Source organism: Globicephala melas, chromosome 10 (assembly GCF_963455315.2).
Source record: "Globicephala melas chromosome 10, mGloMel1.2, whole genome shotgun sequence".
NCBI classification, from domain to species: Eukaryota; Metazoa; Chordata; class Mammalia; order Artiodactyla; family Delphinidae; genus Globicephala; species Globicephala melas.
Genome location: NC_083323.1, coordinates 54474495 through 54500563, shown reverse-complemented (window position 1 = coordinate 54500563; position 26069 = coordinate 54474495). Strand labels below are relative to the sequence as shown.

At 35.8% G+C, this 26069-nt stretch overlaps 1 pseudogene; it reads left to right on the top strand.

Annotated features, from left to right (window-relative positions):
- The first annotated feature begins 4825 nt into the window (after positions 1–4825).
- LOC115858768 (adenylosuccinate synthetase isozyme 2-like) lies at positions 4826–8839 on the top strand (annotated as a pseudogene).
- The last annotated feature ends 17230 nt before the right edge of the window (positions 8840–26069 follow it).

Here is a 26069-nt window from a genome sequence, read left to right as displayed (position 1 = left end):
GTAGGTTTATTCCTAGGTATTTTATACTTTATGTTGCAATGGTGAATGGGTGTGTTTCCTTAACTTCTCTTTCAGATTTTTCATCATTAGTGTACATGAATTCAAGAGATTTTTGTGCATTAATTTTGTATCTTGCTACTTAACCAACTTCGTTGATTAGCTCTAGTAGTTTTCTGGTAGAGTCTTTAGAATTCTCTGTGTATAGTATCATGTCATCTGCAGACAGTGACAGCTTTACCTCTTCCTTTCTGATTCGGATTCCTTTTATTTTTTTTCTTCTCTGATTGCTGTGGCTAAAACTTCCAAAACTATGTTGAATAATAGTAGTGAGAGTGGGACACCTTATCGTGTACCTGATCTTAGTGGAAATGGTTTCAGTTTTTCACCATTGAGAATAATGTTAGCTCTGGGTTTGTCATATATGTTCTTTATTATTTTCAGGTAAGTTCCCTCTAAGCCTACTTTCTGGAGGGTTTTTATCATAAAATGGTGTTGAATTTTGTCCAAAGCTTTTATTGCATCTATTGAAATGATCATATTGTTTTTATCCTTCAATCTGTTAATATGGTGCATCACATTGATTGATTTTCATATACTGAAGTATACTTGCATTCCTGGGATAAACTACATTTGATCATGGTGTATGATACTTTTAATGTGCTGTTGGATTCTGTTTGCTAGCATTTTATTGAAGATTTTTGCACCTATGTTCATCAGTGATATTGGCCTGTAGTTTTCTTTCCTTGTGACAACTTTGTCTGGTTTTGGTATCAGGGTGATGGGGGCCTTGTAGAATGAGTTTGGGAGTTTTCCTCCCTCTGCTATATTTTGGAAGAGCTTGAGAAGGATAGGTGTTAGCTCTTCTCTAAATGTTTGACAGAATTCGCCTGTGAAGCCATATGGTCCTGGGCTTTTGTTTGTTGTAAGATTTTTAATCACAGCTTCAATTTCAGTGCTTGTGATTGGTCTGTTCATATTTTCTATTTCTTCCTGGTTCAGTCTTGGAAGTTTGTGCTATTCTAAGAATTTGTCCATTTCTTCCAGGTTGTCCATTTTATTGGCATAGAGTTGCTTGTAGTAATCTCTCATGACCCTTTGTATTTCTGCAGTGTCAGTTGTTACTTCTTTTTCATTTCTAATTCTATTGATTTGAGTCTTCTCCCTTTTTTTCTTGATGAGTCTGGCTAATGGTTTATCAATTTTGTTTATCTTCTCAAAGAACCAGCTTTTAGTTTCTTTGATCTTTGCTATCGTTTCCTTCATTTCTTTTTCATTTATTTCTGATCTGATCTTTATGATTTCTTTCCTTCTGCTCACTTTGGGGGTTTTCTGTTCTTCCTTCTCTAATTGCTTTAGGTGCAAAGTTAGGTTGTTTATTTGAGATGTTTCCTGTTTCTTAAGGTAGGATTGTATTGGTATAAACTTCCCTCTTAGAACTGCTTTTGCTGCATCCCATAGGTTTTGGGTCTTCGTGTTTTCATTGTCATTTGTTTCTAGGTATTTTTTGATTTCCTCTTTGATTTCTTTATTTATCTCTTGGTTATTAAATAGTGTATTGTTTAATCTCCATGTGTTTTTAATTTTTTACAGATCTTTTCCTGTAATTGATATCTAGTCTTATAGCATTGTGGTCAGAAAAGATACTTAATATGATTTCAATTTTCTTAAATTTACCAAGTCTTGATTTATGACCCAATATATGATCTCTTTTGGAGGATGTTCTATGAGCACTTGAGAAAAAAGTGTATTCTGTTGGTTTTGGATGGAATGCCCTATAAATATCAATTAAGTCCATCTTGTTTAATGTGTCACTTAAAGATTGTGTTTCCTTACTTATTTTCATTTTGGATGATCTGTCCGTTGGTGAAGCTTGGGTGTTAAAGTCCCCTATTATGACTGTGTTACTGTCGATTTCCCTTTTTATGCTGTTAGCATTTGCCTTATGTATTGATGTGCTCCTATGTTGGGTGCATAAATATTTACAATTGTTATATCTTCTTTGTGGACTGATCACTTGATCATTATGTAGTGTCCTTCTCTGTCTTCTTGTAATAGTCTTTATTTTAAAGTCTATTTTGTCTGATAGGAGAATTGCTATTCCAGCTTTCTTTTGATTTCCATTTGCATGGAATATCTTTTTCCATCCCCTCACTTTCAGTCACTTTGTGTCCCTAGGTCTGAGGTGGGTCTCTCGTAGATAGCATATATACGGGTCTAGTTTTGTATCCATTCAGCCAGTCTATGTCTTCTGGTTGGAGCATTTAATCCATTTATATTTAAGGTAGTTATCAATATGTGTGTTCCTATTACTATTTTCTTAATTATTTTGGGTTTGTTATTGTAGGTCTTTTCCTTCTCTTGTGCTTCCTGCCTAGAGAAGTTCCTTTAGCATTTGTTGTAAAGCTGCTTTGGTGGTGAATTCTCTTTGCTTTGCCTTGTCTGTAAAGGTTTTAATTTCTCTGTCAAATCTGAATGAGATCCTTGCTCGCAGAGTAATCCTGGTTGTAGGGTTTTCCCTTTCATCACTTTAAATATGTCCTGCCTCTCCCTTGTGGCTTGCAGAGTTTCTGCTGAAAGATCAGCTATTAACCTTATGGGGATTCCCTTGTATGTTATTTGTTGTTTTTCCCTTGCTGCTTTTAGTATTTTTTCTTTGTATTTAATTTTTGATAGTTTGATTAATATGTGTCTTGGCGTGTTTCTCCTTGGACTTATCATTTATTGGACTCTGAGCTTCCTCGACTTGATTAACTATTTGTTTTACCATATTAGGGAAGTTTTCAACTATAATCTCTTCAAATATTTTTTCACTCTCTTTTTTTTCTCTTCTTCTTCTGGGACCCCTACAATTCGAACGTTGATGCATTTAATGTTGTCCCAGAAGTCTCTGAGAATGTCCTCTATTCTTTTCTTTCTTTTTTCTTTATTCTACTCTGCAGTACTTATTTCCACTATTTTATCTTCCAGGTTACTTATCTGTTCTTCTGCCTGTTATTCTGCTATTGATCCCATCTAGAGTATTTTTAATTTCATTTATTGTATTGTCCATGATTGTTTGTTTGCTCTTTAGTTCTTCTAGGTCCTTGTTAAACATTTCTTGTATTTTCTCCATTCTATTTCCAAGATTTTGGATCATCTTTACTACCATTACTCTGAATTCTTTTTCAGGTAGACTGCCTATTTTCACTTCATTTGTTCGGTCTGGTGGGTTTTTACCTTATTCCTTCAGCTGCTGTGTGTTTCTATGTCTTCTTATTTTGCTTAACTTATTGTGTCTGGGGTCTCCTTTTCGCAGTGTGTAGGTTCGTAATTCCCGTTGTTGTTGGTGTCTGCCCCTAGTGGCTAAGGTTGTTTCAGGGGGTTGTGTAGGCTTCCTGGTGGAGGGGACTAGTGCCTGTGTTCGGGTGGATGAGGCTGGATCTTGTCTTTCTGGTGGCCAGGACCAAACGGTAGTATGTTTTGGCGTGTCTGTGACCTTATTATGATTTTAGGCAGCCTCCCTGCTAATGGGTGGGGTTGTGTTCCTGTCTTTCTAGTTGTTTGGCATAGGGTGTGCAGCACTGTAGCTTGCTGGTCGTTGAGTGGAGCTGGGTCTTAGCGTTGAGATGGAGATCTCTGGGAGAGCTTTTGCCATTTGATATTACGTGAAGCCGGGAGGTCTCTGGGGGACCAACGTCCTGAACTCGGCTCTCCCACCTCAGAGGCACAGGGCTGACACCTGACCAGAGCACCAAGACCCTGTCAGCCACATGGCCAGGTACGTGTGGAGTTTCTTGTCCTTTGGGAAGTCTGAGGTCTTCTGTTCAGTAGGTGTTCTGTAGGAGTTGTTCCACATGTAGGTGTACTTCTGATGTATTTGTGGGGAGGAAGGTGATCTCCACATCTTACTTTTCTGCCATCTTGAAGGTCTCCTTACTGAATTTTTAATAGAATACCCTACACATGAAGGATTGAAAGGTATAGTCCTATCTAACAATGTTTGTGTCTACTTTTCCATTGTTCTTCATCAAACAGCATTAGTGTGGAGACCTTCAGTTCCACCTACTGTAACGAAGCTCCATTTATTAAATCACAAAGTCCTTAGCTTGTTCAAATTCTATTTACAAATGTCTTTACCACTGCAGTGTCTACCAACTTCGAAGTATTCTTCATTTTTAAAACAAATAAAAGTTCAAAGGTTAAATTTGTTTTCCTGCCAGAATGATGAAACAGAAAATCAACTATTTCATATTTACTGTACAAGTAACATATTCTTGTTCCTCATCATATGTTTGCTTGTCAGAATGCCAAAGAGCACGATTAATTTTTTCCCCTTTCCTTTATTTATTCATTCATTCAGAACTGAATGAATTTATTGAAAACACTATTTTTGAAAACGTATGTTGGTATCAACTAGATTATAGGGATGAATCTGATCTGGGTTCTTCCTTTAGATGGTCCACACTCTTATAAAGAATGTCCATAATCTGTAGTCATTATAGGGGAATTCATTATTTATTTATTTATTTTCAGTAAAAAGTTCATCACTCAGGTAGAATGTAGATAAAAATTGTTCCCAGATACTATAACACCCTTAAAGTCCAAACAGACATACAACTGACATTTTCTTGGAGTTTCATATATTCCAGTATGTTACATGAAGAAACCAACAATTCATTAATATTCGATGAATAAGACCTATGAGGCCAAATTAAATGTTGTCTTGCTTTCAGCAGATGTTCTTTATGGCATCAGGTTGATTTAAAATTATGTTATTTAAAACAGACCTTTGAGAGCAGCCCAGTTCATGCACTCCCAGCCGCCCGTGTCCCCTCCGGGCTCTCCTGGTGTCTGTGGAGCCATGGCATTCGCCAAGACCAACCTGGTGGCATCCTCCTTGCCCAACAGCAACTGCAGGTGTCCAAGGGCGCGGTCCGGAAGGAAGCGGGTGACGGTGGTGCTTGGTGTGCAGTGGGGTGACAGGGGAAAGGTGGTCGATCTGCTGGTGCAGGCTGCCGACATCATGTACCGCTGCCAGGGAGAAAATAATGCTGGCCATACAGTTGTAGATTCTGTGGAGTATAATTTTCTTTTTTTTTTTTTTGTGGTACGCAGGCCTCTCACTGTTGTGGTCTCTCCCGTTGCGGAGCACAGGCTCCAGACGCGCAGACTCAGCGGCCATGGCTCACGGGCCTAGCCGCTCCGCAGCACGTGGGATCTTCCCGGACCGGGGCACGAACCCGTGTCCCCTGCATCGGCAGGTGGACTCTCAACCACTGCACCACCAGGGAAGCCCTGGAGTATAATTTTCATCTTTGACCTAGTGGTAAATCCGAATGTTACTGCATTCATTGCAAATGGTGTGGTAATTCATCTACCTGGATTGTTTGAGGACGCAGAAAAAAAAAGTTCAAAAAGGAAAAGGTCTGGAAGGCTGGGGAAAAAGTCTTATTATATCTGATAGAGCTCATGTTGTATTTGATTTTCACCAAGCAGCTGATGGCATCCAGGAACAACAGAGACAAGAACAAGCAGGAAAAATTCTGGGTACCACAGAAAAGGACACTGGCCCAGTTTATTCTTCCAAAGCTGCTCGGAGTGGACTCAGGATGTGCGATCTTGTTTCTGACTTTGGTGGCTTCTCTGAGAGGTTCAAAGTTTTGGCTAACCAGTACAAATCTATATAACTCACTCTGGAAACAGATATTGAAGGTGAATTACAAAAACTCAAGGGTTATATGGAAAGGATCAAACCAATGGTGAGAGACAGAGTTTATTTCCTCTATGAGGCTCTACATGGGCCACCAATGACCTGCATGCAGGTCTTTCGTCTCCTTAGGTAGGTTTATTCCTAGGTATTTTTTTCTTTTCATTGCAATGGTAAATGGGAGTGTTTCCTTAATTTCACTTTCAGATTTTTCATCACTAGTGTATAGGAATGCAAGAGATTGTGCATTAATTTTGTATCCTTCTACTTTACCGAATTCATTGATTAGCTCTAATAGTTTTCTGGTAGCATCTTTAGGATTCTCTATGTATAGTATCATGTCATCTGCAAACAGTGACAGCTTTACTTCTTCTTTTCTGATTTGGATTCCTTTTATTTCTTTTTCTTCTCTGATTGCTGTGGCTAAAACTTCGAAAACAATGTTGAATAACAGTAGTGAGAGTGGGCAGCCTTGTCTTGTTCCTGATCTTAGTGGAAATGGTTTCAGTTTTTCACCATTGAGGACCATGTTGGCTGTGGGTTTGTCAGATACAGCCTTTATTATGTTGAGGTAAGTTCTCCTATGCCTACTTTCTGGAGGGTTTTTATCATAAATGGGTGTTGAATTTTGTCAAAAGCTTTTTCTGCACCTACTGAGATGATCATATGGTTTTTTATATGGTGTATCACATTGATTGATTTAAGTATATTGGAGAATCCTTGCATTCTTGGGATAAACCCCACTTGATCATGGTGTATGATCCTTTTAATGTGCTGTTGGAGTCTATTTGCTAGTATTTTGTTGAGGATTTTTGCATCTATGTTCATCAGTGATATTGGCCTGTAGTTTTCTTTCTTTGTGACATCTTTGTCTGGTTTTGGTATCAGGGTGACGGTGGCCTTGTAGAATGAGTTTGGGAGTGTTCCTCCCTCTGCTATATTTTGGAAGATTTTGAGAAGGACAGATGTTAGCTCTTCTCTAAATGTTGATAGTTTTTATAATGAATGGATGTTGAAGTTTGCCAAATGCTTTTTCTATATCTATTGAGATGAGTATATCATTTATATCTTTCATTTCATTAATGTAGTATATCACTGAATTATTTGCATATGCTAAAACATCCCTGCACTCCTGGAATAAGTTCCACCTGATCATGGCATATGATTCTTTTAATGTACTTTTGAATTTGGTTTGCTAATATTCTGTTAATGACTTTTACATGTATGTTTATTGTGGCTATTAGCCTAGATTTTCTTTTTCTGTAGTGTCCTTAACTTGGTTTGGTATTAATGTAGTACTGGCCTCATAAAATGAGTTTGAAGAGTTCCCTCCTCTTCAATTTATTGAAGGAGTTTGAGAAGACTTGGTATTGATTCTTCTTCAATGTTTGGTAGAGTTCACCAGCGAAGCTATCTGATCCTGTACTTTTATTAGGAAAAGGCTTCTTCAGAGCAAAAGAAATTATCAACATAATGAAAAGGCAGCCTATAAAATCACAGAACACATTTACATACCATATATCTGATAAGGGGTTGCTTTCCAAAATATATAAAGTACTCATACAAGTCAAAGGCAAGAAAAGACAAGCTGATTAAAAATCAGGCAGAGGAACTTAAGAGACATTTTTCAAAGAAGACATACAAATGGTGAACAAGTATATGAAAAGGTGCTCAACATCACTAATCATCAGGGAAATGCAAATTAAAACCAGGAGGTATCACCTCACAACTCTTAGAATGACTATCATAAAAAAGATAAACGACAAGAGATAGCAACTAGGTGATGATGAGGAGTAAAGGTATCCTGTGCCTTGTATTTCTATCTATAATTATAGATATCTGTATATGTCATATCTAGTTTTCCCAGCACCACTTATTGAAGAGGCTATCTTTTCTCCATTGTATATTCTTGTAAGATTTTTGTAAATTCTTTATGGCAAGATTATATTAGCCACAGGTGTGTTTTCATTATAGTTTCATTTTAGAACTATATTAGGGACTTACTGTGTGTTTGTTTAAACTCTATTGATCACAGCATTTAAAAAATAATCTCTGTGTGGTTTCAGATAATGGAATCAATATGAGAAAGAAAGGCCATTTCTTTCATTCCTTGACTACACATGTCTCTTCAAAGAGAATTTTCATGGTCACCTGGTAAAAGGGATTTCACTGTAAAATTGCATCAGCATAATAAGAAACATTTGTTATTAGTATTTCTGATCCTTTGTGAGTAGGAGGCTGCAGAGTTTGAGAAAGAATAGTCCACAAGATTACCCTCATTTCTGACACCAGTTGTAAGTTCAAGGGTCTCCCAAAACCTCAAGTTCAATAATTTGCTAGAAGGACTCACAGAACTCATTGAAAGCTGCTCTACTTGCAGTTACAGTTTATTGAAAGGAAAGGAAACAGATTAAAATCAGCCAAGAGAAGGGATGTATGGGGCAGATTCTAGGAAAGTTTCAATTGTGGAGCTTCCTTGTTGTTCTCCTACCATGGAGTCATAAACAGCATTACGTTCCCAACACTGATTTGTAACAACGTGCATGGAGGATTTGTAAGCAGGGAAGTTCTCCTGAGCCTTGCTGTCCAGAGTCTTCATTGCGGCTTGATCATATAAACCTGGTTGGCTGGCCATGTGGCTCACTTCAGTCTCTAACCCCTTTGAAAGCTGAGCCAATACCATGTGACCTAACACCTCCAATACATCCTAATTCACGTTGTTACATCTGGTCGACTCAAGGCTCCCAGACAGACAAGGACAATTTTTTCAGGGGTTAGAGATTACCTCCCAGGAGCCAAGCATAAAGGCTGGACCCCTCTATTTGGGTAAGGTTAAATTATTACAAGGAGGGCACGATAATACAGCTTTGTTTTTAGCATTTACTGGATACAATTCTTGTTAGAGTACATTATCATGATGGTATACCCAACAAGTTGACAGTAAAGCAGAATTATTTTCTCTTGTGTACTCAATTAAAAGTTAATTATTGCAAATCTGTGCTTTAAAAGTTTAAGAACACATTGTTTGACTTAAGAATACCACTCACAGCCAGAAAAAGAGCAGTGGTGGATGAATTAAGAGTCAATCAGTCGAAGTTATACTGGCAATATGACTACGAGCCCCAAAAAAAGGAGGATCGAGGGAAACTTTGAATTGAGTGCTAATTGGATCTTTTTTTTTGTTTTTTTTTTACATCCTGTGAAAAGGAAAAATTCTGCAAACTGTTTGAGACATCCATTCCAATATTTAGCAACAATCAAACTGTATTAACTTTCAGGTAGTTCAGCTGTCATGTAAGGTATATTCTTATCTAGACTTCATAGAAACTGTAAAATCTTCTTTTAGTATTGTCCATATAATTCTCACTAGTATTATCATTATTCCTCAAATTCTTAAAGTCAATTTAAAAATTCTCAACTCCTTTAACTTTTCATATTCAAGATAAATAAATTATAGAAAACTTACAGCTTCAAAAATCCAGTGTTTCATTGTTTCTCAAAGCAAATATTCTTTGCAGGGGGGAAAAAAAAACAAATGGGGGTGGGTGGCTTTGGTCTCTAAGAGAAAAAAAGAAAAAAATCACTACATAAATTTTGTCTAATCATTGACATTTTGGATTTAAATTACTAACTCTCCACAGGAATTTTAAGTAATGTGGGAAGAATGGCTAAAATTAGATCATATAGGAATATTTCAGTTATGCTGTTCTAGGGAACTAAATTCACATTTAAACTCAATTTTCATTACAAATGATTTTTTTATTCTATGTTATTCTTGGGGAAATTTTTGTACTCTCACTCTTTAACCTATTAATCTGTCCTAATATGATTATTTTGGGCCACTCTGAGCTGCTGAAATAATTTATTATTATGTAGGCATGTGTGTACGTACTACTCACCATTGTAACAAACATTTTAATGTCCTTGGACAATTACAGGGTAGCTAGACACTAAGGGTGGAAGCGTATGGATTTCCATCCCCACCCTGGGTATTCTGTGGATATAATTAACTTGGAAACCTGTTAGATGCACCCTTGAGTATTTATGCAGTCAAGCAGGCAGTTATACCATCACAAAGAAATACTGATACCATGATATTATGAGTCTTAAATTTACAAACTTGTCTGGACTCATATTTTAAGCTCACTTTTAGAAAAATAGTCATTTTTAGAACCATGGTCTAACCATGGTTGGAACCGTGGTCATTCATCAGAGAGACCTAAGATTTATTTAACTTGAGCCTACACAGAAACTGTGGGAGATTTCAGATAAAGAAGGCATGTGCATTGAATCAGTAAGACTGCTCCTCAGGTAGTGATCAGGCAAGATTTCTACAATGCACACTGATGAAGCACATTGTAAAGCAGTTCAGGTACAGTCAGGTGCAAGGAACCATGTTAGTTATCTTCAAATTTATAAGGAGTGATTCTTTCATTAACTTGTGCCTCAAAGTATAGAATGGAAGACTAAAGAAGGGTCTTATTCTTTGTTCATGCTTGAAGATGTTTCTGTTGTATCTGGGCATAATTTGTTATGTAATGGTTCAGAGCAGGAACCAGAGCTGAACAGTTTAGACTTGAAACACATTCCTTGCTAATTAACTTTGTGATATTTGTACATTACTTAACAGATCTGGGTTTCAGTTCCCTCACCTATAAAATTTGAATAATTATTGTAATTTACCTCATAGAGTTATGGTAAAACTTGAGTTAAAATATGCAATACTATTCAAATAATGCCTGAAAAAAAGTAACACGGAATATATTCAATGATTGTTAGCTATTATTATTGTTGTTATCATTACTGGGACTCACTTCTATGTGGATTTGATCTAGATAGTGCTGCCTAAATAACGTAGAGATGATGAAACCCAAAGACATGGTCAGATTTTTTCATTATTTGGCTTGACCAAAAGGGTATTTATAAATAATTATGTACCATACTGATGGCTCATTTTTCAAAAGTGCTGTGATGTATTCCTAAAATCCTCCATTTATGGTTTATTTCCCATTCCCAGCCCCATTATTTTTTAGTGAGATACAACTGACATATAACTGTGTACGTTTAAGGTTCACAATGTGCTGATTAGATACCTTTATATATTGCAGTATGATGACCACCACAGCTTTAGCTAACACTGCCAACATTTTACATAATTCTCATTTCTTTTTTGTGGTGAGAACATTTAATCTACTGTTTTAGCAAACACTAAATTTTGTATATTTTCTATATATACATATATATAAAATACAGCGTTTTTGACTATAATCTCTATGCTGTGCGTTAGCGCTCCAGAACTAATTCATCTTCAGTTGCAAGTTTGTACTCTTTAACAATCGCTCCCCAATTCCCTCAGCTCTATTATTAAGGCACCAATTTACAAACAGTTTTTCCAAAGTCTAAGAACCTAAGCTTTAAAGTGAACAAACAGTCAAACAAATAAAATAACCATTCATGACTGGCTCTTTCAGTTGCTCTCTATATGATCTGGGTCAAATTATTTAATCTTTCTGAGCCTTGTTTATTATTTTCATATATAATGACCCATTACCATGTACCTTGGATTCCTCACCTGTACATTCAAACATCTGTTACTTGATGTTATTGTTAAGACTGACATGCATTACATTCACAATAACTCTGTGAGATACTATTTTTATTTGTAATTTACAAGTGAGGAAATTTAGGCCTAATGAAGTTAGATAAATTTTTGAAGGTTATACAAACAGAAAAGGTGGAGGTGAGCTGAGGGTTTGTGTCTTAGAGTAGCAGACAAACATACATAACTCTAATTCAAGATTTTTAAACTGAAGCTCCTACAGATTTGTATATTTAGACGAAAGAATACTTGCCAAAGTATTACTGTATGCTGCTCAGAATTAAAATAATGTCAGATATTTTATTGAAACTGTAAAGAGGCTTCCTGCTTTGAGGCTGTCATGTTGTGAGGAAGCCCCAAACTCGCCCAACTAAGAGAACTTATGAAGAAACCCTGATACTACATGAAAAGTGAGTGAGAGGAAGAGCGCGAGAGAAAGAGACAGAAAGATGTCCAGCCAGCCTAAGTACTTCCGCTCTTAGCTGTCCCAGCTGTAGCTGATATTTGCCCACAACCATAAAAGAAACCCAAACTAGAACTACCCGACCAAACTCTTCCTATATCTCTACTCACAGAAACCACGAGAGACACTAAAATGACTGTTTCAAGCTACCAACTGTGGTGGGGCCATATTACAATGCAATGAATAGATAACTGGAATTTCATGTTTGCCAGGAAATAACATAACTTAGGACCTATTTGTAATAACCAATAAGAGATTTTATTGTATCATTTGCCCAGAAGAATGGGCCTGACTGTTCTTTGTTTTTTGGGTTTTTCTATTTTCCTGGCCACTTGGAGTTTATTTTCCACTCGGTGCAAGGCACACAGTTAGGGGGTGTCAATAAGGCTTGCTTGTGGCTTAAATAGTAAAGAGTGGGGTTCCCTCAACTTCCCGTTTGGTGTTCTGATGTCTTGATATAAAAGAACCCAACTGCTTCTACTTGCTGCAGCCTCCCTGATCTAAGGGTTGAGGTGGGAGGGCTGGGAAGGGCAGGGAAGGGCTCTGACCAGCCTATTGCCTCTGGAAACCTGGTGCATGGTAGTGGCCACACAGGACAGGGCTGGTGGTGGCTTTGCCCACCTAGCTACCAGGCTGCTTCCTCATGGCTTTCTGAACTAAGTCATAGGAGATCACGACGCTAGAGTCCTGGGGAGATTCTGAGTTCTATGGGAAGTCCAACACCAAGACCACGAACGGGAGCGTGGACTACCTAAAACAGAAGCTTGCCTTCCAGGTACCAGTGGCCTGGGGAATCTCATGCAGCATGGCAAGGACACTTGGAGGTAAGACTAGGAATTAAATCTAGTTTTCTTAAAATCTAACAACATTGAGTGCAGGCTCACTGAATGGTCTAGGTTGCTATTATAAACAAAGCTAAGGCAATTTGGTCATTTATAAATATTATGTTCTTTTTGGGGAAACCTTTTTGATGGGCAGCATAAGTATTTGGATCACTGGTTATCACCAGAGGCTTTGTAAAGAATGACTGTGGATATTAAAATTTATTTTTCATTGATGAAACTGGAGAAGATTAACACTTATGCACTGACTAAACACATTGTACAGCACTGTCATTTGCCTATGAATAAGGCCTAAAGATACCTGTATCCAACTGTGCACATCTAACCCAATAACACCCTAGGTGGGATTCTGAAGAGGTCTTGCCTAGAGCTGCTTTTTGGACAATCTGTTCCACTGGACTCCAAATGGAAAATAAATACTTAAATCTTACCATCAGAATAAGCCTCTAGTGAAACTTTAATAGAAGGTCCTCTTGGAGCTCTTTGGAAGGGGAGAGGAGAAATTGGGGACGTCATCAAACTCATAAAACAATGACTTTTTTGGTATGTGCTTAATATGCTCCCTATCAAATAGATACAAGGTGTAAAAACTACGGTTGTCTTCCCTTATAACTGCATTACTAGATAACAATGAAGTGAAGACCCAACACATACTAAACCAAAAGTTAAATCTAAAGATTTATTTAAATTAAAAATACCAGCACTAAAAATTGGAGGTATCTTTTATATTTGCGGTGTGATTATGGACTCATATCAGGTTATTGATTCAATATATCTCCATTTGTTGTGATCATTATTCTTATTTTGATAATGATTACAACCTGACTACTATGAGACCTTTCAACCTGGCTCCTCGCTTTCTTGACACAACCACATTAAAATTCCTTGCTTTCTGTTAAAATGAGATATGCCAGCATTACCTGTATCCTTCCTGCCCCAAACATGAAATCAACCATTTCCTCAAGGAGAAAGTCATGGTCCGTTTCAGTGGCAAATGATAATGTGGGCAACAAAGGCACTATAACAGGTTTACACTGGTATGATGACATGTTTACTAAGTGATTTTACTATGTGGAGCTTGAAAGGTTCACATTATTTTAAACTCAGGAGTGAATTGTTCTTGGATTAGAAGAATCAATATTGTCAAAATGACTGCCCTACCCATGACAAGCTACAGATTCAATGCAATCCCTATGAAGTTACTAACAACATTTTTCACAGAACTAGAACAAAAAATTTTTTAATTTGTATGGAAACAAAAAGTACTCTAATAGCCAAAGCAGTCTTGAGAAAAATAACAAAAACAGAAAACAAACAGACCAAAAAAACAGAGTTGAAGGAATCAGGCTCCCTGGCTTCGGACTATATTACAAAGCTACGGTAATCAAAACAGTATGGTACTGGCACAAAAACAAATATAGATCAATGGAACAGGATACACCCAGGATAAGCACAGAAATAAACCCATGCACCTATGATCAATTAATCAATGACAGAGGAGGCAAGAATATACGATGAAGAAAAGACAGTTGCTGCAATAAGTGATGCTGGGAAAACTGGACAGCTACATGTAAAAGAATGAAATTAGAACATTCCCTAACACTATACACAAAAATAAACTCAAAATGGATTAAAGACCTAAATGTAAGGCCAGACACTATAAACCTCTTAGAGGAAAACATAGGCAGAACACTCTTTGACATAAATCACAGCAAGATCTTTTTCAATCCACCTCCTAGAGTAATGAAAATAAAAACAAAAATAAACAAATGGGATCTAATGAAACTTAAAAAGCTTTTGCACAGTAAAGGAAACCATAAACAAAATAAAAAGACAACCCTCAGAATGGGTGAAAATATTTGCAAATGATACAACCAGCAAGGGATTAATCTCCAAAATATGCAAACAGCTCATGCAGCTCAATATCAAGAAAAAAATCAACCCAATCAAAAAATGGGCGGAAGATCTAAACAGACATTTCTGACACTATTAGGCAAAACAAGAATTGATTTAATGTCCTGAAAAGGCTACTACTGTGTCATTAAACTAGACTTGATTGAATATATTAATCAAGCCATGTATTTCAAAACTTTTAGATTTCTGTTTTCCATCATAGGACATCACAACATGGAAGCATGGTATATTTAGAGTTTAAAAATAAGTAAAGGGCAACAAAATTGTGCAGAGTCATCAGCACTAAAATGGGAGGAGTTGAGGAAACTGAAAGTCTTATTAACAGCAACCAAAAATAAGCAGTAGCATTTTACTATATTTTACTATATTTACATCTGGTTCCTTCCTTCTGTCCATCAGTTCCATGTCCTCCATTTTCCCCCTTTTTTCTTCTCTTCTCTCAGAAGGAAATACAAATGTTTCTCAGGAATAGAGTTCTCATTTTCTCACAAAGACAACTCGGGAAAGAAGAAAAAGTTTCAGATTCCTATTCTCAGCATCTCATCTGCTACTTCAAAGTATTTATTTAAACATTTTTCCAAACAAAGGCCTGTTTTTTTGGGGGAAGGGATTTCTGGTTGCCTACATTATGTCATTGATCTTTTTCTACAACCTTTTTCTTTCTACAATTTTATGATGCTATTTATTAGAAGAGGAAGCAAAATAGTGTTAATTTTCCAAGTTTTCACAGCTGACTGAAACATAAAAATGAAACTATATGAAGTATTTCTAACATTTCATATTACCCTGAAATTTTCTTGTCTTTATTATTCTTCATTTTAGAAGAGTGCTCCTTTTATAAAGTAGAACAAATGATTAAATATGTGCTTGACATAATATAAAAATAATAACTATCGTTTATCAAATACTTAGTGTATGTCAAATACTGTGTAAAGCACTTTACATCTATTACCTCATTTAATTTGACAACTCCTTAAGATATATAGTATTATTATTCTCCTTTGACATTTCCATTTATCCTCCATGTGGAAGAGTCTGAGTCTTACAGAGATGGAATAACCTGCCAGAGACTGTTTCCAATACACTGTCATGCTATGATATTTCAAATGCCTTTTGTCTGCGAGTAAAACTGTGATCATAATCCAATACCAATATGCCACAGTTTGGCCTTGTTTGACTGACATAAAAAGCTGGGTTGGTGTGCAAACTCCCAGATATAAAGAAATTTTCTTAAATTTATTTTGAATTTTACTTACCTACTAACACATTAGATTTACAAGAAATATTTATTTAATAAATGAAAGAATAAATGTGTTTAATAAATGTTTCAAGCATCTAAATGGTCTCATATATTCAAACCATGGCATTGCATAATATGTTCAGCTTTACTTTTCTAATTGGAAAAATAAAGAAGAAAGAGATCATTTAAAATTTTTTTGTGCCTCATTTTGTTTCCATGTACCTTTTTTCCCCCTAGGGGCTACAGAATATAGAAACTGGTCTTTTGTGAATGTCTAAACTAGGGGAAGCACAAATTATCACTCACTATAAAAAGAAATAATAAATTTCGATCAGACATAGTAATTAATGCATTCTAGCCAGCCAACATGCATCTCTGTTCACTTGTAAAATATCATAATACTACCTAAATGAAGTAGCGAAATTTTGAGTTTAAACATTTCATATATTTTACTAAATTTCTATAATCAAGTGAGGTAGATGGGGGCCAGTATGATTTTTCTTCACCTTACAGATATAGAGAAGCTAAGGGTCATCAAATTATCAGTGATTTGTTTACCTACAATTCAAATGCACCATCCTTCTTTTATTCTTCCTCCATTCCTTTTTCTCCTCCTCCTCTCCCTCCTCTTTCTTTTCTTTTTTATTAAAAGTTACTAGACCAGGAATGGGATATTACTGTCACTCTAGACATCACTGGTCAAATCTGGCATATGATATAGCTTCCTTTCATCTTTGTACTGAACCATAAGCAATGCAAGGATCAGGCTCATGTCCCATTCACTACAGTGTTTTCTGTGTTTTGCACAGTACATAGTGTGAAACAGCTATACGTACAGAGACCATTTAGTTGAAGGAAAGAATCAATTGTGCCTATTTGAAAAGTATCCCTAATATTATCCGATAATAGTGGAGCTGTATGTAATTAGTGTGCATCTTTACTGAAATATAGGGTGATTTTTTTTGGTAAATTCAGTCATTTCTCTTTCCAACTACATATATATATAATATTTCATTATTATATATCATATGTATTTCAATATATATATTTCAATTATATTAACCACTCCTATAAATGTTATAAGAAGAAACTAATCATGGTTTTTTGTGTGTGTATAAGATGTACCACTGTTGGAGGATCTGTGGATGCAAGTTTTAAATAGTTGAAACTAAGGTAGTTGTAAATGAATGGCCTCGGGTGTCCTCCTTTGATTGAGCTTTACATCATTCAGAGTAGCTTTAGACCGCCTCATATACTCTTTTCTAAGTACTTTTCTGCCAGTTTTACAGCAATATAAATTTCCAGATAACAAAATCTGTTAGATGCTATGAAAACCAAACAAAGCAATGGTACTGAGGTTGGGTGAAATGAACATTTTTCTTCGAAACTGAGCATGGTATGACTTCTAATAATTCACCATGGACAGCATGGGCTCAGCAATATTAAAATGGTTCAAGAAGCTGAGAAATATCTCTTGGTTCTAGCTGTCAAAGTATAATCAACCCAAACTCACTTTAATACTTTTTCAAAGTTTGTAGAGGCGACTTTCAGTAATAACGTTTAAACACTGTAACTTAATACTGAAGATTTCAAAATACTTTGGAAATACTGAGATTTTCTTTTCCTCTCAAAATAAATACAGCAGTGAATCTATAATTAAATTCTAAATAGGACAAATTAAGTGACATGCTTTGTGGTGCCCCAGAAGCTTGTAACTTCTTTCACATGTATCTGCTCCAAGCTGCTTCAGTGAATAGAGCTCCAGGTAGTACAGCTGACCTTCCTCGCTCAAGATACATCAAACTCTCAATCCAACCTCTTCCAAAAAGAGGCAGGAGTATTTATAAGAATATTTAGTCATTTTACCCCCAAATACACCATATCCATGATCAGTGATCAGATTCTCTTCAGGACAACTTTGCCAATATGTCTGGATGGACTGTAGCTATATACAGAGTGCTGAACGTATATTTATTTTTAAAAATGTGTTTACTAAAACATAATAAATATATTAACAAATGAAAATCACCAATAGGTCAATTTGGATCATTTTCTATTTGATCCCAGCCTTTGTGCCAGGACTTTTTTGCCTGAAAAATACTGACTCTACTCTTTGTGGAATGAAAAATCCCCTTAGAATTCAACTAAATTTTAACTTCTGTAAAAATTACATTGACCTTGCCTTGGAATGGAGAGCTCGTATGTATCCCAAGCTACCACGACAAATTTATTACTGGCAAAGATACAATTCAATTAATTTTTTTCTTTTGACCTCTAATTAATTTAGTGCTAATTAAAGAAAGCCACTCTCTGCCTGTCAAATTAAGACAAGGTGCTACCATGCAATTCAGATTATACTGCTGATAATGAGCATTTTAGACTTCAGTAAGAAATGGAGATTTAAAATAGTGACCTTCTGTATTAAGTACGTTAATATTGCTGGGGGTTAGGAGGAGGCTAATTACTGGAGATTACAACAAAATAATTTGAGAAGGAGCATTTCTTTTAATTAGAACAATACTGAGTATATAGAAGAAGATCCAAGCAGCACTGAAAATATTTTCTTAGCTACATAGGTTAAGAGTTCTTGAGAAAGTAGATCTTAAAAGTTCTCATCACACACACAAATTTTTTTCTAACTACGTATGGTGACAAATGTTAACTAGACTTACTGTGGTGATCGTTTTGCAAAATGTACAATTATCAAAACATTATGTTGTACAACTAAAACTAACATAATGTTATATGTCAATTATACCTCAATTAAAAAAAAGAGTTATTGTTTGTGTGACATATGGGGGAACATATAAAAATGTCTGTTTAAATAGTTATGTATATAAATATTCAAATATTCAACACATATAAAACATATGCATAAAGATATCTATAGATGTTATAATACACATAATATAGTACTTATAATATCTACTTAAAATTAAAGATGGAAACCATATTATTCTCAGCAAATCCTTTCCAATTTCATTAAGTTTCTTTTAAAAAAAACATGGAAATTGTTATACTGAGATTTAAAAGTAGAAGTAGCAGTAGCAATGACTAAAATGGCTTGAGCAGTTAGTTACTAGTTTACAGGCATTATGTTAAGTACTATATTTATAATGGCTATATATGCCATATATGTGTTACATAGCATAACTGCATGCTAAGTTTTATATATGTGTGTGTGTGAATACATCAGGTCCCAGCTACTGGGTTAGCTGGGGGCTGATTTAGCATGGTCTCAATCACATGTCTATTGGATAGTGCTGTTAGTTGCTACTGGCCTTTCATCTGAGTTGACAGAGTTGATTGGGCCACATATATTCAACAAGTTTGTCTGGGCTTATTCATATGAGGGCACTTGCAATATTCACAGGAGCAGGAAGAAGGCAAGCTCCAAAGCATATGTACTTTTCAAGTCCCTTCTTGCAATATGACTGCTGTTAGCCTATTAGTCCAAGCAAGTTCTTAGACAATTCATAAGTCAATGTAAACTTTGGATAAATATCTATTCATTCCTTTGTCCATTTTTAAATCAGGTTATTTGTCTTCTTGTTATTGAGATGTATAAATTTCTTATATATTTTGAACAATAACTCCTTATCAGATATGTGGTTTGCCAATAGTTTCTCTCGTTCCACAGGTTGTGTTTATATCCTATTGATTGTTCCCTTTCCTGTGCAGAAGATTTTAGTTTTTCAGACTTGAGTATGATGTTACCTTTGGACTTGTCGTAGATAGCCTTTATTATATTGAGGTATTTTCCTTTTGTACCCAATTCATTGAGCATTTTTATTACAAAATTCTGTTGAATTCTGTCAAGTGCTTTTTATGCATCTATTGAAATGATCACATGACAGTTCTCCTTCAACTGTTAATATGGTGTATCACATGTTGAACCATCCCTCCTCCCCAATTTTTTGAGGGAGAATACTGGTATTAATTTTCTGTTAGATGTCTGGTAGAACTCACCAGTGAAGCCACCTGGTCCAGGCCTTGTCTTAGCTGGGAAGTTTAATAAAAAGGTGCAAAACAACACAAATCATCAGGCAAAGGATGATCAAAACTACAATGAGCTATCACCTTAGGTTAGGATGGCTATTATCATGTTAGGATGGCTATTATCAAAAAGATCAAAAGATAACAAATGTTGGCCAGGATGTGGAGAAATTGAAACCCTTGTACAGTACTGGGGGGAATGTAAAATGGTGCAGCTGATATTAAAGACAGCATAATACACCATGATCAAGTGGGGTTTTTCCCAGGAATGCAAGGATTCTTCAACATATGCATATCAATCAATGTGATACACTATAACAAACTGAAGGAGAAAAACCATAGGATAATTTCAATAGATGCAGAAAAAGCTTTTGACAAAATTCAAGACCATTTATGATAAAAAACTCTCCAGAAAAGTGGGCACATAGGGAACTTACCTCAACATAATAAAGGCCATATATGACAAACCGACAGCCAACATCATTCTCAATGGTGAAAAACTGAAACCATTTCCTCTAAGATCAGGTAAAAGACAAGGTTTCCCGATCACACCACTATTATTCAACATAATTTTGGAAGTTTTAGCCTTGGAAATCAGAGAAGAAAAAGAAATAAAAGGAATCCAAATCGGAAAAGAAGTAAAGCTGTCACTGTTTGCAGATGACATGATACATAGAGAATGACATGATACATAGAGAATCCTAAAGATGCTACCAGAAAACTACTAGAGCTAAACAATGAATCTGATAAAGTAGCAGGATAAAAAATTAATGCACGGAAATCTCTTGCATTCCTATACACTAATGATGAAAAATCTGAAAGAGAAATTAAGCAAACACTCCCATTTACCACTGCAACAAAAAAAATAAAATACCTAGGAATACACCTACCTAAGAAGATGAAAGACCTGTATGCAGAAAACTATAAGACAGTGATGAAAGGAATTAAAGATGATACAAATAGATGGAGAGATATACCATGTTCTCGGATTGGAAGAATCAACATTGTGAAAATGACACTACTACCCAATGCAATCTACAGATACAATGCAATCCCTATCAAGCTACCAATGGCATTTTCACAGAATTAGAACAAAAAATTTAACAAACTGTATGGAAACACAAAAGACCCCGAATAGCCAAAGCAATCTTGAGGAAGAAAAACGAAACTGGAGCAACCAGGCTCCCTGACTTCAGACTATACTACAAAGCTACAGTAATCAAGACAGTATGGCACTGGCACAAAAACAGAAATATAGATCAATGGAACAGAATAGAAAGCCCAGAGATAAACCCAGGCACATAGTCACCTTTTCTTTGATAAAGGAGGCAAGAATATACAATGGAGAAAAGACAGCCTCTTCAATAAGTGGTGCTGGGAAAACTGGACACCTACGTGTAAAAGAATAAAATTAAAACAATTCCTAACACCATACACAAAAATAAACTCAAAATGGATTAAAGACCTAAATGTAAGGCCAGACACTATAAAACTCTTCGAGGAAAACATAGGCAGAACACTCTATGACATAAATCACAGCAAGATCCTTTTTGACCCACCTCTTAGAGAAATGGAAATAAAAACAAAAATAAAAAAATTCAATCTAACGAAACTTAAGAGCTTTTGCACAGCAAAGGAAACCATAAAAACAACAAAAAGACAACCCTCAGAATGGGAGAAAATACATGCAAACAAAGCAACTGACAAAGGATTAAGCCCCAAAATATACAAACAGCTCATGAAGCTCAATATCAAAAAAACAAATAACCCAATCCAAAAATGGTTGGAAGACCTAAATAGACATTTCTCCAAAGAAGATATACAGATTGCCAACAAACATATGAAAGTATGCTCAACATCACTAATCATTAGAGAAATGCAAATCAAAACTATAGTGAGGTATCACGTCACACCAGTCAGTATGGCCATCATCAAAAAATCTACAAACAATAAATGCTGGAGAGGGTGTGGAGAAAAGGGAACCCTCTTGCACTGTTGGTGGGAATGTCAATTGATACAGCCACTATGGAGAACCGTATGGAGGTTCCTTAAAAAACTAAAAATAGAACTACCATATGACCTAGCAATCGCACTACTGGGCATATACCCTGAGACAACCATAATTCAAAAAGAGTCATGTTCCACAATGTTCATTGCAGCACTATTTACAATAACCAGAACATGGAAGCAACCTAAGTGTCTGCTGACAGATGAATGGATAAAGAAGATGTGGCACATATATACAATGGAATATTACTCAGCCATAAACAGAAATGAAATTGAACTATTTGTAGTGAGGTGAATGGACCTAGGGTCTGTCACACAGAGGGAAGTAAGTCAGAAAGAGAAAAACAAATACCATATGCTAACACATATATGTGGTATCCAAAAAAAAAAAAAAAGAGGTTTTGAAAAACCTAGAGGCAGGACAGGAATAAAGATGTCGATGTAGACGTAGACATAGAGAATGGTCTGGAGGACAAGGGGAGGGGGAAGGGTAAGCTGGGACGAAGTGAGAGAGTGGCATGGACATATATACACTACCAAATGTAGAATGGATGACTGGTGGGAAGCAGCTGCATAGTACAGGGAGATCAACTCGGTGCTCTGTGACCACCTAGAGGGGTGGGATAGGGAAGGTGGGAGGGAGACACAAGAGGGAGGGCATATGGGGATACGTGTATACATATGGCTGATTCACTTTGTTATACAGCAGAAGCTAATGCATCATTGTAGAGCAATTATACGCCAATAAAGATGTTGGAAAAAAATATCATTATGAAGAGACAGCCACCATCATCCATTTAAAAAGTATAAGACAAGCTCTTTCACAATCAGACATTTTACATCTTTCCTTTTAATCCTTGAAATTATATTTCCATTTCATTTCCCCCACAGAATTTTATTGTGATGTAATACATTGATATTTTTATACTTGACAGTCTTTCATTGATCAGCCTATTATATATCACAGCAACAAAACATGTATGCAAATTTGTTTAAAATTTGTTTCCTATAACCATAAATAATAATTATTAAATATTTTTAAAAAATGCTTCTGATGAACCTAGGGGCCGGACAGGAATAAAGACGCAGATGTAGAGAATAGACTTGAGGACACAGGGAGAGGGAAGGGTAACCTGGGACGAAGTGAGAGAGTGGCACTGACATATATACACTACCAAATGTAAAATCAATAGCTAGTGGGAAGCAGCCGCATAGCACAGGGAGATCAGCTTGGTGCTTTGTGACCACGTACAGGGGTGGGATAGGGAGGGTGGGAGGGAGACACAAGAGGGAGGGGATATGGGGATACAGGTATACCTATAGCTGATTCACTTTGTTATACAGCAGAAACTAACACAACACTGTAAAGCAATTATACTCCAATAAAGATGTTAAAATAAAATAAAGTGCCAGACCTGAAGATTCTCAATAAATAAACAAACAAATAAATACAGCATGGAGATTCCTCAGAAAATTAGAATTAGAAATACCAAATGATCCAGAAAATCTACTTCTATCTATAAATCCAGAGGAAATGAAAACAGGACCTCAAAGACTTTTCCACTCTCATGTTCACTACAGCATTATTCACAATAGACAGGGTGCAGAAACAACCCAAATGTCTATTAATAGATGAAAGGATAAAGTATATGTGGTATCTACGTACAATCAAATATTATTTAGCCTTAAAAAGAAGGAAATACTGTCATTTGGGACAGCATGCATGTATATATTCACATGTTTACTCATTCTTCCATAGTTATTTTTCCAGACACTTTGTTAGGTATTAGGAATTTAAAGATGAATAAGGCAACGTGCTTGCCCTGGAGAATTTTATGCTTTAGTGGGGAATTGGATGAGAAAGTAAATACTTAACAATACATTACAGCAATCTATGACACAATGGTACATTATATAATAGAGTCTTACATGAATTGTCTAGATGTTTCTAAAGGATTCAAATCTGTCATTTGGAATTTGTGCCTTAAAATGTATGAGAGTTTACCAGAGACACGTAAATTTAGATGAAACACATATCCTTAAACGCAAAGATTCTATACTTTTAGGATTTAGGAATATTGAAGTCTATTTCAATGTGTTTTCCCCCTATCTGATCCTATATATAGTTTACTTAAAAAAAAAATCTGCTCTTAATTCATTTATTCACCCAAAGATTATTAGTAGGAAACAAATTAGATCATAAAATATTTCAAGACTACATTAAGCTATTGTAATTGTTATCTTAAAAATTCAATTCAAATTCCACTAAAGCTTTCTGCTTGGAAGAGTTGTTGATTCTTGAAGTGTGTGAATATTCAAAATTTTTCTAATTATGTATACATTTTGCCAATAAATTTAAAATGGAAACATTTCCGGACATCTGATGTTAAGTCTTCTCCAGGTAACAAAAGTATCTTTTCAACAGTTTCTAGTAGTAACTTTTTATTTGAAACATTTTCCTTTTTTATAATAAGTGAGTAATACCTTAAAATCAACAATGCTTTTAATTTAATTTCCCATAAGATAACTAGCTAACTTGGTGTGAAAATTTTAGTGTTCATTTTTTATACTATTACAAAATATTGAAAATATTATATTACACTTTAAAGATTATACTTATTTTTTGTAATGAATACATCATGGAACCTGACCACAGAGACTGTGGTTGGAGACCTGAATTCCATCCACACCCTTCAGTAATGACGCATCAAGTCTTCTCTTCCAGCTAGTGAGTGGGGAGAGAAGACAGAGAGGAGCAAGCTGGAGAAAACGATTTTCAAATTTTTGCCTTAAGTCCTGAGCAGAACCACACCTGAACAACATATGAACCAAACATAAACATATGAACGAAACTACATGAGAAGTCTGAGAAGTGAACTACAGTATGGAATTCTGCTCAAGTTTCAGACTGGCCTCTGGATAGCAAGCATATAGAACGACTCAACTAAACAACACCATTAACCAACAGAATCTACTGAATATTTATAGAATACTCTATACAACCACAGCAGAATACACATTGTCTTCAAGCTCCAATGGGACACTCACCAAGCCTGCTTATATAATATCTTGGGTCATAATAAAATTTTTAAAATATTTTAAAGAATTGAAATCATACAGAATGTATATGTTTTCTCACCATAATGGAAATAAACTGTAAAATCAATAATAGAAAGATAACAGGAAAATCTCCAAATGCTTAGAAATTAAACAACATACATATAAATAATCCACATTAAAGAGGAAGTCTCGAAGAAAATTAAAGTATAATGAACAGAATGAAAGTAAAACAACATATGTCATATGCAACTAAAGCAGCACTAAATTCTTTCATTAGAAAATAAAACACTCTCAAATTAGTAACCTAAGATTTGACCATAAGAAGCCAGAAAAGAGGAACAAAATAAACCCAAAGTAAACAGAACCAGAAGGAAAAATATAACTGGAGAAACTGCTTTTCAAGCAGTTTCCTTGAAAAGACAAAATTAGAGAAGTTACTTATAATACATATGTCCAACAAATGGCACGTACCCAGAATATATAACAAATTCTTACACATCAGTAAGAAAAATACTGAAAAACTAGGAAGAAAATTGCAAAAGACTTGAACAATTACTTCAGCAAAGAGTATACAAATGGCTACTAAACAATGAAACAGTGCTCAATTTTTTTTTTTTTTTTTTGCGGTACGCGGTATGCAGGCCTCTCACTGTTGTGGCCTCCCCCATTGCGGAGCACAGGCTCCGGACGCGCAGGCTCAGCGGCCATGGCTCACGGGCCCAGCCACTCCGCAGCATGTGGGATCTTCCCGGACCAGGGCACGAACCCGTGTCCCCCGCATCGGCAGGCGGACTCCCAACCACTGCGCCACCAGGGAAGCCCAACAGTGCTCAATTTTATTATTCACCAAGGCAAAGTTAGATACAACAATGATGAGGTACCACTACACACTTTTCAGGATGACAACAAAGAAAACTGCAGATTTTGATGAGCAACTGGTACTCTCACACATTGTGATGAACTATAAATTGGCACAACTACTTTATAAAACTCTTTGGCATTATTTATGCAAGCCAAAGAGACATTACTTATGACACAGAAATTCTAGGTACATATTCAACAGAAATGATGTATATTCATCTGAATTATTTACTAGAATGTTCATAGCACCGTCTCTCTCGCTTTTTTTTTTTTTAGCAGCCCTCTTTATTTCCATCCCAAACTGGTAACTATCAGAGAGTCCATAAATCAACTGAATTAATATTTTGTGGAATATTTACATAATGACTTTCAAATAGTGATGACTGGAATTAATTAAAACT